At 39.4% G+C, this 15432-nt stretch overlaps 1 protein-coding gene across 2 annotated transcripts in view; it reads right to left on the bottom strand.

The window, feature by feature from the left end:
• LOC124287962 (ras-associated and pleckstrin homology domains-containing protein 1-like) overlaps positions 1–12678 on the bottom strand; it is a 201174-nt gene extending 188496 nt beyond the window's left edge. The window contains exon 1 of one of the 2 annotated variants that reach the window (XM_046724461.1): positions 12531–12678. The gene's annotated coding sequence lies outside the window, so the exon portion shown is untranslated. Of the gene's footprint in view, positions 1–5791; positions 5880–12530 lie in introns of those variants that run through there. The other variant, XM_046724460.1, reaches the window with a different exon arrangement.
• Between the last annotated feature and the right edge of the window lie 2754 nt (positions 12679–15432).

The following is a 15432-nucleotide window of genomic DNA, read 5'->3' as shown; positions in this document are numbered from 1 at the left end:
ACTTATATGAAAAACCCACACGTATGGGTATGCATGGTCTACCTAAATAGAATGATAAACAGATCGTATATGGGATTCGAACCCATGCTTGTCTTTTTTTGGCATGATTAATTACATTAATTACAAAATACAATACAGTTTATTTAAGTATCACCATTTGTACAACAAGGTTTAAAATGCATCATTTTGAATATTAAAATGTAAAAGTACAAATTCCACCCAATAGGGTCATGAAAGAATGTTTTACAAAATACTAAATACTTTATAAAGTAAGGTAAAATGATATATATGCTATATAGGTATAATTCAAAGATATAAATATATAATACATCTTTCGTCCAGATGTATAGGCTATATATCTAAAGACACGCTTACAAGTTTGCTACACATAACGATGCCTTTCAGTGAAAACATAATACACATATAATAATTATATTATGTACGTGAACTCGACAAGAACCATGCGTACTGCAAAATGAAATAAGATCAAAGAACAATATTCCATTGGCTCATTTTGAAACCCTTTATATCCAAACAACAAAGAAATAATGCGTGTTAAGTATTGGCCAATCAGTTTATGGATCTAAACAACAACAACAGATTGAATTCATAGCTATGCGCAGGACTACGGACACGCTGACTAATCAGGGAGGCCATGTGCATCATTCACCACGTGCAGGTGTTGCGCGAGCACACGTGTAAACCTGGTTGTGTGCCTACTTATTGACTGTATTGTGATGCGTTCATTGCATTCTCCTTAAACGCACGTAAACCAGAATAAGACCCGGTTTTCAAACAGAAATCCACTCGACATAGTCATATCAATTTTCCAATCGTTATATTTCCATTTTCTTAATGGTTTTTCGTTCGACACAAATAACTTTTAGTCACATACCATTTTATAACAGACAAGGTGGGACAGGAAATATATTGTGTCCCTGAAAGAATTTATAGTCATGGTGTAAGCTCGTGACACGTGACCAGAAATAACTCTTTATCGTGCAGCTTATGACTGCGTACAATGTTATAATATGGCTCGTTAGCTTTGGTGAGGTGAAGCGGGATTTAATGTGGCGTTAAAGATGAAAGCATTTTTATAGTGACGTGCATTCACGTGAATGTGCATGTGCGTGCGCGCGTGTGTGAGTGCTAATCTGGACTAAATTTTAATGACAGTTGTATTGAACACGCCAACTGAGATACGATGGTGCGGTACAGCACATACCCCAAATGCCAGGAAGGAAAAAGAACAACCATCTTTCATTCAGTCATCCGGGGATCGAACCGCATTCAGCTCTTCATGCATACGCTCTATCCACTTCACCAAGTGGTCTCTCCCAGTAAGACTTATTGCAATCACGTGGCTGGCAGTTTGTAAACACTCGATATTAGGATCAAGTTATGATAAATCTGAAGTCGACATTTGTTAACGTGCATGCACTCCAATATTTGGGCAACTTGTAGTCACGACTCTCTTTTCATTGTTTTGACCACCGGGAAGTCGACTTGCCTTTATGGCGATTCTGGATCAGATGGCCTTATGCCAGTAATGCGGTTGGTTATATATATATATGCGTGCGTGCGTGTGTGCGTGTGTGCGTGCGCACACACTAATAAACCGCATGACTTAAAATTGTATGTATATTCGTTTCATCTCTGTCGATTTTATTTATGCAAGTGAACTAAAAATAGTCAGACATAAAAATTATAATAGGAATGCGTATCTACTAAAAATACTGATACATTTGAATTTTAAAAAAAATATGTACGGCAACACAGGTTCTTCTGTACGCATGTATACCACACGCTCAGATGCTTTGAAGTTATCTTCCTTAAGTATGGAACATGGAGGGCTTTTATAATAATTTTCGACAAATACGCTTCAGCGGCTTTGAGACGATGTACCATTCGCTTTGAGGGCACCTGTTTACCTTTAACGTGCAACAGTATAGACCATCCACAGATCGGCCTATCCAGATGACAGGTTCATCATGGTACAACCCACCGAGGGAGAAGTAATACTCAAATCGTTATGACACTCCATCCAATCTTATTCTCTTTACTCACACATATCAATATTCCCGAGAAAGCAAGACAAAACTGGTCAATTTCCGTGCACTGCGTCCCCCCGTGTGGTATACACGATGACTTGCTCACTTCATACTGTCCCCAGTCAATACATCGATCGTGTTTGTGTATCATGCTTACCTATGTCAAGAGGTTTAAGTGCCTGTGTATGATGCCATTCAGTAGGTAATGTTCACATAGTTGTCACAGACGTGTAGTAACTACACAATATAACAGGAAGGAAAGTGTTCTATCGACCACTTCAGTCGTTTCATATTGACTCTTCGAAGAAAGCTTACTTTCACTTGAGAAATTCTTTATCTTAATATGACTATTGTTTTGGTTACGACTTTTGTGAAACTCGTTTTTATGGCATTTTATTCACAGTGAAACCTCTTTATTCCAAACCCTATTATTCCGGTACTCCCCGCATCTTGGAAGAAACGACGTAAATTTGGAAAATATTATTTGACTATTCGTTAATCCGTTTGGTGGGAATTGCATCGTCCGGATAAACAGGGTTCCCCTGTAGGGAGGTTGGGTGAAGAATCAGGGACTGTCTTTCACTGTACCTACATGCGGGTATATACGGGTACAGTGCTGTTGTCTGTTAATTACATTCACTAAAACACAAAAGAACACATATTTTTAAATCAGATTATATTCTAAGGGAGATAATCGCATGCTCATTACGGAACTGTACAGGTTTTAGCACCGTTACCTATCGTTGTTGGAATATTTAATATAGACAAAACATTCTTCCAACTCAGAACATTTACTCAAAAGCGCCGAACGACAATTAAGCACTTTCAGTCAAGTGTGTCCATGTTGTGTCACGTGACTCTACAGGCCCGAATTGTAATTTACTACATAAATTTAACCGCGTCTCACGCTCATATTCTTACAATGAAACTATAATATGGACCTTAAAGTTTTGAGATTTTATTCTAAACCAAACAATACAAAACACAGTTTGATTAAACTGACAGTACACGCACCTCTAATTCACTTGACAAGACACCACACCACTAATCTTTCACGAAAGGATTACAAGTATAAGGAATTTAGGAAGAGCAATTACGACAAAGGATATAATCTTATCTGTATTGTTTGAGTTCACTTTAATCAATATGTTATAGATGTAGATTTGTGGTCAGGGGGAGATAACCGCACTTCTAAGCGTTGCAGGCATGTATTTCAGATTGCCTATTGTTTGGGGAGAAGCTGCAATAAAAACAAACTGATATAACGGTATCGTTTGCGTTAATTGTAATTAATGCCTACCTACAAATGGAAATTTTATTCTATATATTATAATGAATTAGATATGTGTTTAATTAGAACGCTCAGTAAAACCTTAGTTCAGCGGAATCTTATTTCCGCACTGTTCTGAGCCTTCGCTCTCCGTCAACGATATTACCTGTGTTGTTGTTTTGACACTTTCAGATATATACTGAAGGAAACAAATAAGGGAACACCACTTGATGGCAGTGTTCCTTTATTTATTCTCAGATTTCTTCCCACAACGCTATTCAAAGCTGGTGATGAAAACTCGAAAATATCAAAGGAACGCTTGAATTTTCCTATGTTTCTTTATTTTTTCTCTCAGTATATTTACGTCCGAGCTATGATGATGAAATTATCTGGACGCAATATAATTAACATTCTCGAATTAACAGTAATAAGATAAACATTCTCGACTACCGAGTATGTTATACATGTATTTCCATTTGCTTGCGATAAATATCTGTCATATGTGCTTTAAGTCTATTATTATATATCTATCACATGTGCTTTAAGTCTATTATTATATATTTATCACATGTGCGTTAAGTATATTACTATATATTTATCACATGTGCTCTAAGTCTATTATTTATTTATCATATGTGCTTTAAATCTACTAGTATTATTATTATATATTATCACATGTGCTTTAAGTCTATTATTATATATTTATCACATGTGCTTTAAGTCTATTATTATATATCTATCACATGTGCTTTAAGTCTATTATTATTATATATTTATCACATGTGCTTTAACGTCTATTATTATATATTTATCACATGTGCTTTAAGTCTATTATTATATATTTATCACATGTGCTTTAAGTCTATTACTATATATTTATCACATGTGCTCTAAGTCTATTATTTATCTATCACATGTGCTTTAAATCTATTATTATTATATTTATCACATGTGCTTTAAGTCTATTATTATATATTTATCACATGTGCTTTAAGTCTGTTATTATATATTATCACATGTGCTTAACGTCTATTATTATATATTTATCACATGTGCTTTAAGTCTATTATGATAAATACTTATCGGAGCAGAATAGAAATACTACACTGAATAATTCAGGATGAAAATTGAGCAATCCGACTATAAAATCTGATTGATTCACGAACCATGCACACGTAAGTACATACATATGAGCCGTGAAATGGCAGACAGCAAAAGCTGTCACATGTCCGCGAGGCGTGTGCGACAATTTCCCTCGACAGAAGCTTTGAGGTCTGCCCTTCCTGTTGATAATAAAATAATTGGTGCGTTTCTAAATATCGATGCATAGTTTATTACTCTGGTTTATTACTTAAACAGTCCATGCATATAAGAAAGTACTTCTGCAACTATGGCCAGCCCATGCATGGTGTTCGTAGAAAAGCTCGAAAAGTCGAATAGGACCGCCCATGCAAAGTCGATTCAGGTTAAAACTGGTCTTCAGTAACCAATGCTTGCCGTAATAGGCGACTAATGGGATCTGGTGGTCAGGCTCGCTGACGTGGTCAACAAATGTCACCATATCCCAATTGCGTAGATCGATGCTCATGCTGTTGATCATTGGATTTTCTGGTCCCGATTCGATTATTTACAGACCACCGCCATATAGATGGAATATTACTGAGTGCGGAGTTAAACAACAGCAACAACTACAGCAACGAACGTCAACAACCCATGCACATTTCAGCCAAGGCCAGTTGTTTCAGATTTACTGAACTGCAGAGAAAAACAAAATATCCACTTGAAAATTGGATATGCCTTACGACAATGCGTTACTAGGCTGAACATTTCACAACTGTGACACTCTGTCAAATACCGCACAGTCGAATAACCATTGCTGTTTTTAACCCCTTCAAACATAGATGTATTCTGTCTCTTTACCCGAATGCACACCCAACTACCATTCACTATGTATATCAACTGCGCAGTTCCAATGTATGCCGGTATATTGCCGAAGAGGCGTATTTCATTCCCACCTCACTCAACCGCACACGGTGGCAATGGATATCCGAGTCACCATGGCATCAATACACGGAGGAGGTCCCCTTTAAGACGACCACATCATGCTTGGTTGGTTTGGTTGTTGTTTAACGCCGCACTCAATATTCGAGCTATATGAAAGCGGTCTGTAAATAATCGAGTCTGGACCAGACAATCCAGTGATCAACAGCATGAGCATCGTACTACGTAACTGGGATACGATGACATGTGTCAACCAAGTCAGCGACCCTCACCACCCGATACCGTTAGTCGCCTTTTGCTGTAACCACATCATGCAACCAAACGTGATCATTAATACGCTCTGTCGGTGATTAATCAGACCAATATTGAATTCAACATACGCAAATGACCCATATGTGTCACTGTGGCTAACAACGCTCTTTCAGATGTTCGTTTTCATTGATACAGTATAATTAACACTCATACTCACCCCATTAAACAAGCGTACAACATGATGACGGGTGTCCGGCCGAGCTAAACCCGTATACGGTACTCCACAGTCAAATGATATGTTGTATATCGCATTATAGATTGACTGTGCATCTATGAAATGTATATGGTCACGTGACACATCAGCTGGCGACAGCTGGTGTTTGAAGTGAAAAAGAAAGTATGAAGTATATAGGAAATTGATAAGACCTAAACTGGCTGTAATACAATGTTTAGACAGCTTTGCTTTTCTCAATAATTTATATGGTACATTCGTGACAGGTTTGAGCTTTGACCAGGCTCCATCAGCCAACCGCCGAATGTACGGCAGCTTGTGTCGACAATGTAGGTGATATATGGTTCATATTCGTCACATGCTATTGGCTTGATATTACACAGGCAATTCAAACAGAAACAGTGTTATTGAATGTCCGTTGGGGGAAGGCGTGGCATTCGTGGAATGTTGGCACAGCTATAGAAATATATTTTCACGTTTATAAAATTAAATACGATATTTTATTGGGCACGATATATATGCTGTGTAGATCACATATATAGTGAAATATTGATTATAGATTTGTGTCTCCATACAATACTCCTTTTGAGTCAGCTCTTAGCCTTGTGTTTAAAGCGTTCGCTCGTCACGCCGGGGGCCGGGGTTCGATTCTCCACAGGGATACAATATGTGAAACCCATTTCTGGTATCCCCCACCGTGATATTGCAGCCACGTTGATAAGATTTTTTTTGTACATATGAAATGTATATACTCTAGGTCTTAGGCCTCCTCAGAACTGAAAAAGGATATTGATAGTATGTTGTATAGGACTGAACCTCCCAAAACAGCCGTTATTGTACCTACCTGCTTTACGTTTTTGTCATACAAATAATAGGTTTGCATTAAGACTTGTTGGATTCCCTGTCGGTTGCAGATTACTAAAGTACTGTCGGAAATAAAAAAACCCTGTTTTTAGGCTGTTACTCTGTATCACTAAAATTTACACAATTGCAAATAGCATGTGTCGAAATAACCCACATCGGCCTTACTGGGCGTTTAGGGGGATGCGTAAAAGGATATCCAGAAAAGCATGTTTACTCGTAAAATCGGGCAAAACTTAGAAAAAAATACGAATAGCTGCTGAAAACAATAGATCAGACCATAGATGGCAATTAGGTCGCCCATCGACGGACCGTCCACTCACATGGCATGAAATGCACGTGCTGCCCACAGGCACAAGGGGTCATCTCAAAGATATTTTATGTTTTTTCATGTGTATTGAATATGTATTCATGTGTCTCTATTGATAATCTTATCTTAGCCAATATCTCAGTTCCCCAGCCCGACCCCAACCACCGTCTGTGACACCCGTCCTGGTTTTGCTTTTGAGACGACCCCTCCTACCTGTTTCTTTTTATAGTGATGGTGAGACGCCATGGTAGCTACATCCTTAATAGTTTCAGTATTAAAGTTATTATTTTTTTACGTCTGCTATCGTTTATAATGAAGCTAAGTCTAATTTCAAAATGATCATTTAAAAAGTGTTCTTTGTAATACTATGTCATCGCACACTAATTTGCATAAAGCCATGGTCTGTTCTGAATAAGTCGCATTGGACTTAGAAAAAAACCCGCATTGCTCATATCTGCCCTAATCTCTCCTCAGTAAAATCCTTCTTTTACGTTTCCTATCTCCCTACCACTGAGACTGTAGTTAGGCCGAACTTAGTTTAACAGATATTTCACACTTTCACATATTAACTACCTAAATTGTAGATATAAATGTGAAAAACAGTTTTTTTTCTATTTCCGACAGTACTTAAGTGTACATTGTGCCCCGGATGGACGACTCAACAACGTGTTGATATAAATTCAGAACCTCGCCGAAAGACGTGACACAGAATCACCAAGGGATCTCCACACCTTTTACGTACGCTTCAAACATTTTCTAATCTGAATTTCAAAAGAGATATTTGTTTATATCACTGAAGGATGAAACTTGTTTCGGAAATGAACCGTAGATATTCTGAAACAGACATTTCAATAATCTAAGACGACATTATCATACGTTATGCTCTGGTTACTGTATTTACAACCTGTTTTAAAAACACTTGCGACAAATCTGCAGCTAATTAAATGGTCTAACCACGGCGTTGACTGGGATTTTACAGATGTTTGACGAGATACCGATCACGCGTCATTCTGATTGAGTGAAGTTTATTCCACGCCACATTCAGCAATATTATTCAGCAATATAACTATAACGGCGGTCTGTAATTAGTCGGGTATGGACCAGACAATACAGAGATTGACAGCATGAGCATCGATCTAAGCAATTTGGATACAATGGCATGTATCAACCAAGTCAGCGAGCCTGACCACCCGATCCCCTTAGTAGCCTCTCACGACAAGTACCAGTTGTTGAAGACCGATTCTTAGAAACAGCCTGTGGTTAATCGTAGGTGGACCATACAAACCAGTGATTGATATGTGATGCAACATCTAAGACAACGAGTCTGACATCCTCAAGTCGGCTCGATAGACTGCAATGCGATGAATGGTTCTTTCAAACCGGAATTCATCCTTACGCTCTCAGTCCTTCCCATGGGTAAGGGTAGGTATTGTTACAGTGTCTCTTTGCTACTTTTTCGCTTTACACAGATGATTGTGACCTCCCATGTCCACCGACCATCTTAAGCAACCTGTAGTTACGCCAAATTTAAACATGGTGTCAGATGTAAAACATTGAATGAACTGAAACTAGTCGTGTCTTAAACATGCCAGTGTTAACTAAGTAGTTTTGGGGAAATATGTTATTGTAAATTAAATTCGCAATGTCGCACTTTGATTTCTTTTATTCATCCGAAGGGCGACAATGCGACTAGCGACAATTTTCAAGGTCAGAATATGTCGCGTTGTAGCATTGTCGCCCCATTTAAGATGTGTTAAAAAACCTATAAATGCTCGACAACGTAACAATGTCCGTTCTAGGATTCCATAATGAGCAGTGGTAGGAAACCCAATCAAGCGATGTTCACACGTGATTACAACGGCGAGGAAAAATTGCAACGACAAACACAACACGTGCAATTACACGTTTTTCAAGGTAGAATTTATGTCAATTGCCAGATACCCAGATACTATGGGAGTGTTTGGTAAATATAGATGTTGCGTGGCACATCTTGGCATAGAAACAGGCAGATATAACAATGTACCGGCGCACCTGGGTTCTGTGTAAATGTAAAGGTGATCTAGAGGATGAAGCGCAAGACTTACTGTCATGCCCATTATACGGTGGATTAAGGGGAAGCTCTTATGAATATATGTTTTGAAAAAACACCTATTATGTTTTAACCTGTAAAATAATGTCACAATTTTCCCCTGATTTTATCATCCAAGGACCTGACCTTTCATTTAGGAGATCCCTACTCCATTCTTTCACCAAACAGAGGCAATGTTGTATATACATGTAAATAGATTAAAATATGTATAATATATATACCGAATAAAGTGTCTCGTACGTTGATAAGCAACCTTTCTGAACTGTGTAAAGATGATAAATGTTTTATACATTGTATGTAACATTTAATAGTGAGACACCTAAACACTTCCGTCTGTTGGTTAGTCTGTCTCACAGTCCCTGAACCACATTAATTTCCCTACTGCCAAGCCCTCTCTGCGCTGCTAAAGCCTTAAATAAAGCAAGTCTAGATTTCCTCAGGTTCAGGTTCTGAATCTCTGGTCTCCCTAGGGCTCCTTTTCAATATAAATGGGCTTGTTTGTTACTATCAAAATTATATATATTCAGAGACTAAGCCTTAGTCAATCTGTTGGTGTACACTGGGACATACCTCTTAACTAAATATATCAAACAACTGGTTGGTCGCACTTTAGCAACAACCAGTGGCCATTGGGCCATGATGACGTCGAAGATTTTATGAACGCTTCTGGAAGAACCGCTATGTCACGGCATACCTTAAAACATTACACATTGGGCGATAAGTAGAAACTCTGAGACAGACTAGGCGACAAGGTGATAACTGTCGATAACCGACATTTAGGAAGCTGTTATACATGAATTGTGCCTGCTCTCTAGAGAAACCATTTATAGGATATCACATACTTTCAAAAAGTAGTCGTTTCCTTTCTTCATTTCTTTCCTTTTAACCGTGAACCTAGATAAGAGCATACAATACTTACATACAATACATACAGCACTCACGACTTAGTGTACCGATCGTTTGTAACTTTATCGTGACTAAAAATGCCCACCTATATGGGGACTGCGTGTTTTTGAGGGGTTCCTCCAAGTATTAAATGAATCGTGTTTCTTCAAATTTGTTAGACAAAAATTGAGATTTGATTTTAATGAGTGTATAAACCTGACTTGGTTTCAACACCAGATGAGCCAACTATTGCAACTCTTCCGTAATATAAAACACAAGGTGCTACGTGATGCGCCAACACAGTATACGCTTCTGCATGTGATGTCGTAAACCCGACACTGAAGTAATGTGAAGCTTACATCCGACAGCAGCGGTTATCTCCCAAAACTTAGACCTCCATATCTTAAACAGCGAGCGATATGAGGATCTGTGTTTCGGTTAATACGTTTGTTTGTTGTTTCAGAAATATTCCAGTTATATGACGGCGGCCTGTAAATACCAGAGTCTGGCCCAGACAATCCAGTGATTGATATTGTGAGCCCCCCACGTCGTCGGTGTACTATCACATGTAAGTCCCCATGCCTAACAACCCTAGGACTCGGTCGCCAAGGGGCTCTTTAACCTCTGTAAGTGGACCCACGCGTAAGTGTTGGTTATGTAAACTTCAGCAAGGAGTTCCGTACCAGTATTACGAAAATATACAAAAACAACTTATCCGACATTGTCGCTTATTTTGTGTGTGTTTGTTGTACTAGTGGTGGTCCGATTAATTGAAATAATCGAAGATTGGTCGCAATGACAAAACGACCAAGCAATCGATAATGTTTTCTCATAATCGAACACAAACAATTTTGGAACACTTGTTTGCAATAACAATATTTTTCAAAAGGTTGATTTTGTCTCTACATTGCATAAGCACTACAAGCTCGTTCCAAGTCATGATTAAATTTATCTTAACAACTCCAGGAAATGTATGTTCCTAACACACTAGTCATCCTTTAAAGATGTGAAATTTGCAAATGCATTTTGTGCAATTTGTGAAAAAAACCGAGAGAACTACATGTTTTTTCTTTATTTTTGGGCATTAACAAACATAAACAGGAAAATTTGATAAATGACGCTAACCAATTATTTTCGATGATTGATCGGTTGTAATGAACCAATCATCAAATATGAGATTTACACCAATTCCCAACAAGAGAATCAATGTTTTCAGATTATCTCAATGCCTGTCAGAATGACAGTTCGTATACATGAGGGAGAACTAATCAATATTTTTTGTTATGCTTGGAGAGACTTTTTGGAACGTGTCCTTACTAAATAATCAGTGTCTGAAACTGAGACTACCCCATATTTCAGACATCCCTTGGCAGAAAGGAAAGCCATCGTCAAATGCATATATGATTAAAATGTATTTGTAAAGAATTCGACCAACAGTTTCCACTCTTTGCACCCCAGCATATATAGAGTATATTATATGAGTGCCCATGTCATACTATGTTTATGACACGAGTGGCTAAATATCGGTATTTCTCGAGCGAGAGCGAGGAATTTACTGATATTTAGGCACGAGTGTCGTAAATATAGTATGATATAGGCACTCATATAATATTCTGTTTATTACCGAAGTCGTCAAATTGAGGAAAATAGACCCAAATCTACTTTCAAACATGGGCTGGCTACCCGCCATCGTCTTATGTAGAACGCAACGTCACAGAAGAAACGTGACGTCACAGCATTGTTCATAACGTCACGTCACCATGACAAAGTGATATTTTGCCCTAGGGCATGGTATGAAAAATATGAACCCCGATATTTTCTCCCTCGTAGGTAATAAAGCTGCAATATTGCCAAGTCAAACAACTAAAAGAGGAAACAAAAATCGTTTGTGTTACCAGGACCGACCTGTACATCATCACGTCATAGCTTTGTATGTGACGTTATCTACCTGTGACATCCTTGCTCACATTTTCAGTTACCATTCCAAGTCCACTGGCGATCACAGGATCGTAATTCAAATTGTGCCATACAAAAATATTTATATACATCACTTAAAATACTTTTTTTCCGTTTCGAGGTATACAGTATATTTATTTAGTCAAACCAGCTCACCCCATTAGTGACACGTAACTCATAACAAAGTGAAATATTGCAGAGTCAAAAGTACGTGCCTGAATTTCCTTCACGATTGTTTTCAAAACACTAACAACGTACTTCCTTTACGACTAACACATGCCCAAACAAAGTCGTTTATTGTAAGAGGCGGTCTCAAAATCTACCAGTGACTAAGGTGTAAAACGTATTATCTTCGTTCTAGTTATTCCCGCCACAACTCAAGTGTGCCCGTACTGTTGTATTGCCGCCTGTAATAATGTATGGGGTTACCCCAGTCTGAAGGAACTATATATAGTGCATATATGCAATGGTGACACTCCTGCAAGGTACGATAGACCATCCCTTCACCCTAAAGTAAGGCGTTACCTGAAGACGAGCGTGACATCATCACATTCTGTACCCATCCATGAATAAATATCATTATATCACAACTAGATCAGATCCTAAGCAACGAAACCACTCACCCACAAAGTTGGTTTAAGAAGGCCACCGCATTATCGAAATCCTCGGCTATCGTCTTGTTGTCCATGCTGGCCACGTTAACAGTGTCGGTGTTGACGTGCGGGTAATCCAGTCGTGTTATAACAGTATGTAGGAGTGGTTTACGACCTGTCAGATGATCACATGTAAACTACACAGCCCAATTCACGGAAACACGTACAGTTTTTCTCGACTCTTTAGCGGGAAAAAAGATCAGCGGCTGTCATTCATTCACTTCCGGTATTCGTATCATCATGATTACTGTTTTTATTGTTGATGTTATTGATATCAAACCAAACCTTTATGACAGCAGATCGCCCGCGTGGTAGTGGGGTTTAGTGGAGCGGCTAAGCAGATAAAATGTGCATTTAATGATAAAAGCATGAAACTTTGCACATTTATAGACTGATGCATATTGAACATTTTAGGATATGGAGGCACTCAAAATAATTTAATTTGCGCATGCGCAGTAGATAAATAATATTTTGCCTTTTCTAGCTCCCGTTATAGCTTTGGGCCTGCCATCAGTACAATAATGGGACGACTTTTTAAAAAAAATACTGACCCAAAATGCTGGTTAAACATCTTCAAAACATAGCTGAGTCAATGTTATGAACACTGGCCCTTGCACCAGTGCATGTAAGTGAGGACTGTTTGCACTTGCATCGGTTGTTACATCCCTTTGTACTGACACGATGCCAACTCCTGACAAGATTCTGGTGTAGTGTCGTCCAGTAGGGAACATACTGTCCACTTTCCTTCTGTATCACTCACTTGGAGATGGGACGATGTGACGTTAAATAATAACTCACTCACTCACTCACTTGGAGATGGGAGTTCAGGCTGTGGAAGAATGACTGACCCCCCCACACACACACACACACACACAATACCTGCCTGGTAAGTTGCCCTTTTGACATGCTGTACATGTGTTGATGGGATGGCATGAATTGAATTTTTCTTCGCAAATAGTCTCCAATAAAAGTGATTGAACATAAAAAGAACAATATTCCCAAAGCATCCTTCAATGATGGTAAGGAAGGAGTGAGTGAGTGAGTGAGTTTAGTTTTACGCCACACTCAGCAATATTACAGCTATATGGCGGCGGTCTGTAACTAATCGAGTCTGGACCAGACAATCCAGTGATCAACAGCATGAGCATCGATCTGCGCAATTGGGAACTGATGACATGTGTCAACCAAGTCAGCGAGCCTGACCACCCGATCCCATTAGTCGCCTTTTACGACAAGCATAGTCGCCTTTTATGACAAGAATGGGTTGCTGAAGACCTATTCTACCCCGGATCGTCACGGGTCGGTAAGGAAGGAGCAGTTGCCATATATAGTGCTCTTACTTCGTGTGGGTTTGAAGCTGAGGGAGGTTCTAAGCCTACATATCTGTGTGCTCGAAGTTTCCCCGATCTCATCCAGAAGGATATCTAGTTGTTTTGGATACATCTGCTGTGAGATCTCTCATGAGCGGGATGAAGAGTCGTCTTAACTTCTCACGTCTGGTGCTCGTTCTACGTAAATAGATGCGTGGGACGCAGTAATAAGTCTTCCTTATCTTCATTGCCAAGGATTGAAGATAAAATTGGGATGTGAAACTGTCCGTCTGGCTCATTTTTGGCAATAAAATCCAAACGGAGGCCAAGATGCACGGATGTATTGGCACCTTTATCAAATCTGGTGAGGCTGAGGTCTATAATGGAATTCTGACATTCTGAGTGAGTTTTGGAGCCTTCACCATGTTGATGACAGAGCTGATGGGTGCTAAGAGCCCAGTGTTGAGATGCTTTGAGGTTCTGAGGTTGTATATCTGCTGGAATTCCCTCACTTCTGGCAAACTGGTCAAGACTCTTCCACTTATCATCATATAGGCTTCAGGTAGATCTGCATAGAGACCGGAAGACTTCTGCTCTGCTGGAATAGCCGCGCCAGGTCAAGTTCTTCTTGATATGCTCCATGCGTGCAGATCGAAGACACCCGGATTTTGATGCTGCTGCTTCATGTGAGGATAAGTGAGAACGTTTGACCAATCTGGAAGTTTTAGAACCGGATTGCCTGCTAGCTGGATGAGTTGGCTGTCCTGGTCTTCAATGACTGATTGTACAATCGAGGGGCCCAGTGGTTAATGGCTCGGATAACTGCCTAACCTCGGTGATTGATGTGAAGTAGCTTCTCTTCTGGAGACCACAGCCCTGAGGTTACATCTGTGTCGAGGTGTGCTCCCCAATCCGGTAGAGACGCGTCTACTCACAGATGCAGGTTGAAGCTTAGCTCGCCCAGAAGGTCCTGGCGCAGACCTTTGATTTCATCGTCCACCATTGGAAATACTCTGGTAGGTGATGTGGCAGTTGTGGTCTGAAGTCCTGCTGGACCAGCAGTCAGGCTAAAAACCTCTGGATGGGTCGTAGTTGCAGTCTGCCCCTCTTCGTGAGTGATTTGGATGACGTTAGGCAGCAATCGTAGCGTGTAATTCAACTGACGTTTGAGTTTAACGGCTTCTTGAATTGATTTAATGCCATTGTCTAGGTAGAAGATGCATCAAATTACCCTGAAGGAAGGGTGAAGGAAGCTCACGATAGGCTTGGTTACCCATGTGTATAATATGAGCACGGGCCATGAAATTGCCAAACTGTAGAACCCTCCACTGGTTTTTTGATGGTTGAACAGGAATCGTAGATACTTCCTTGACCCTGGGTGGATTGACATATACATATATGCATCCCTTATATCCATGCTTGCCAGAAAGTTGTTCTGTCTTATCATCTGCTTCAGCTGTAGAAGGCAGAGAATTCCGAACTTCTCTGTCTTCAAAAAGTAATCATTGTTGAACGTCTTCATAGTAGTCTGGATTTTTCTAATAAATTGTTCTTGGGAACCA

This window comes from Haliotis rubra, unplaced genomic scaffold (genome assembly GCF_003918875.1).
Source record: "Haliotis rubra isolate DU_JTF1 unplaced genomic scaffold, ASM391887v1 Scf41, whole genome shotgun sequence".
Taxonomy (NCBI): domain Eukaryota; kingdom Metazoa; phylum Mollusca; class Gastropoda; order Lepetellida; family Haliotidae; genus Haliotis; species Haliotis rubra.
The sequence above is the reverse complement of the archived record's forward strand: the minus strand, read 5'-3'. Positions and strand labels throughout refer to the sequence as shown.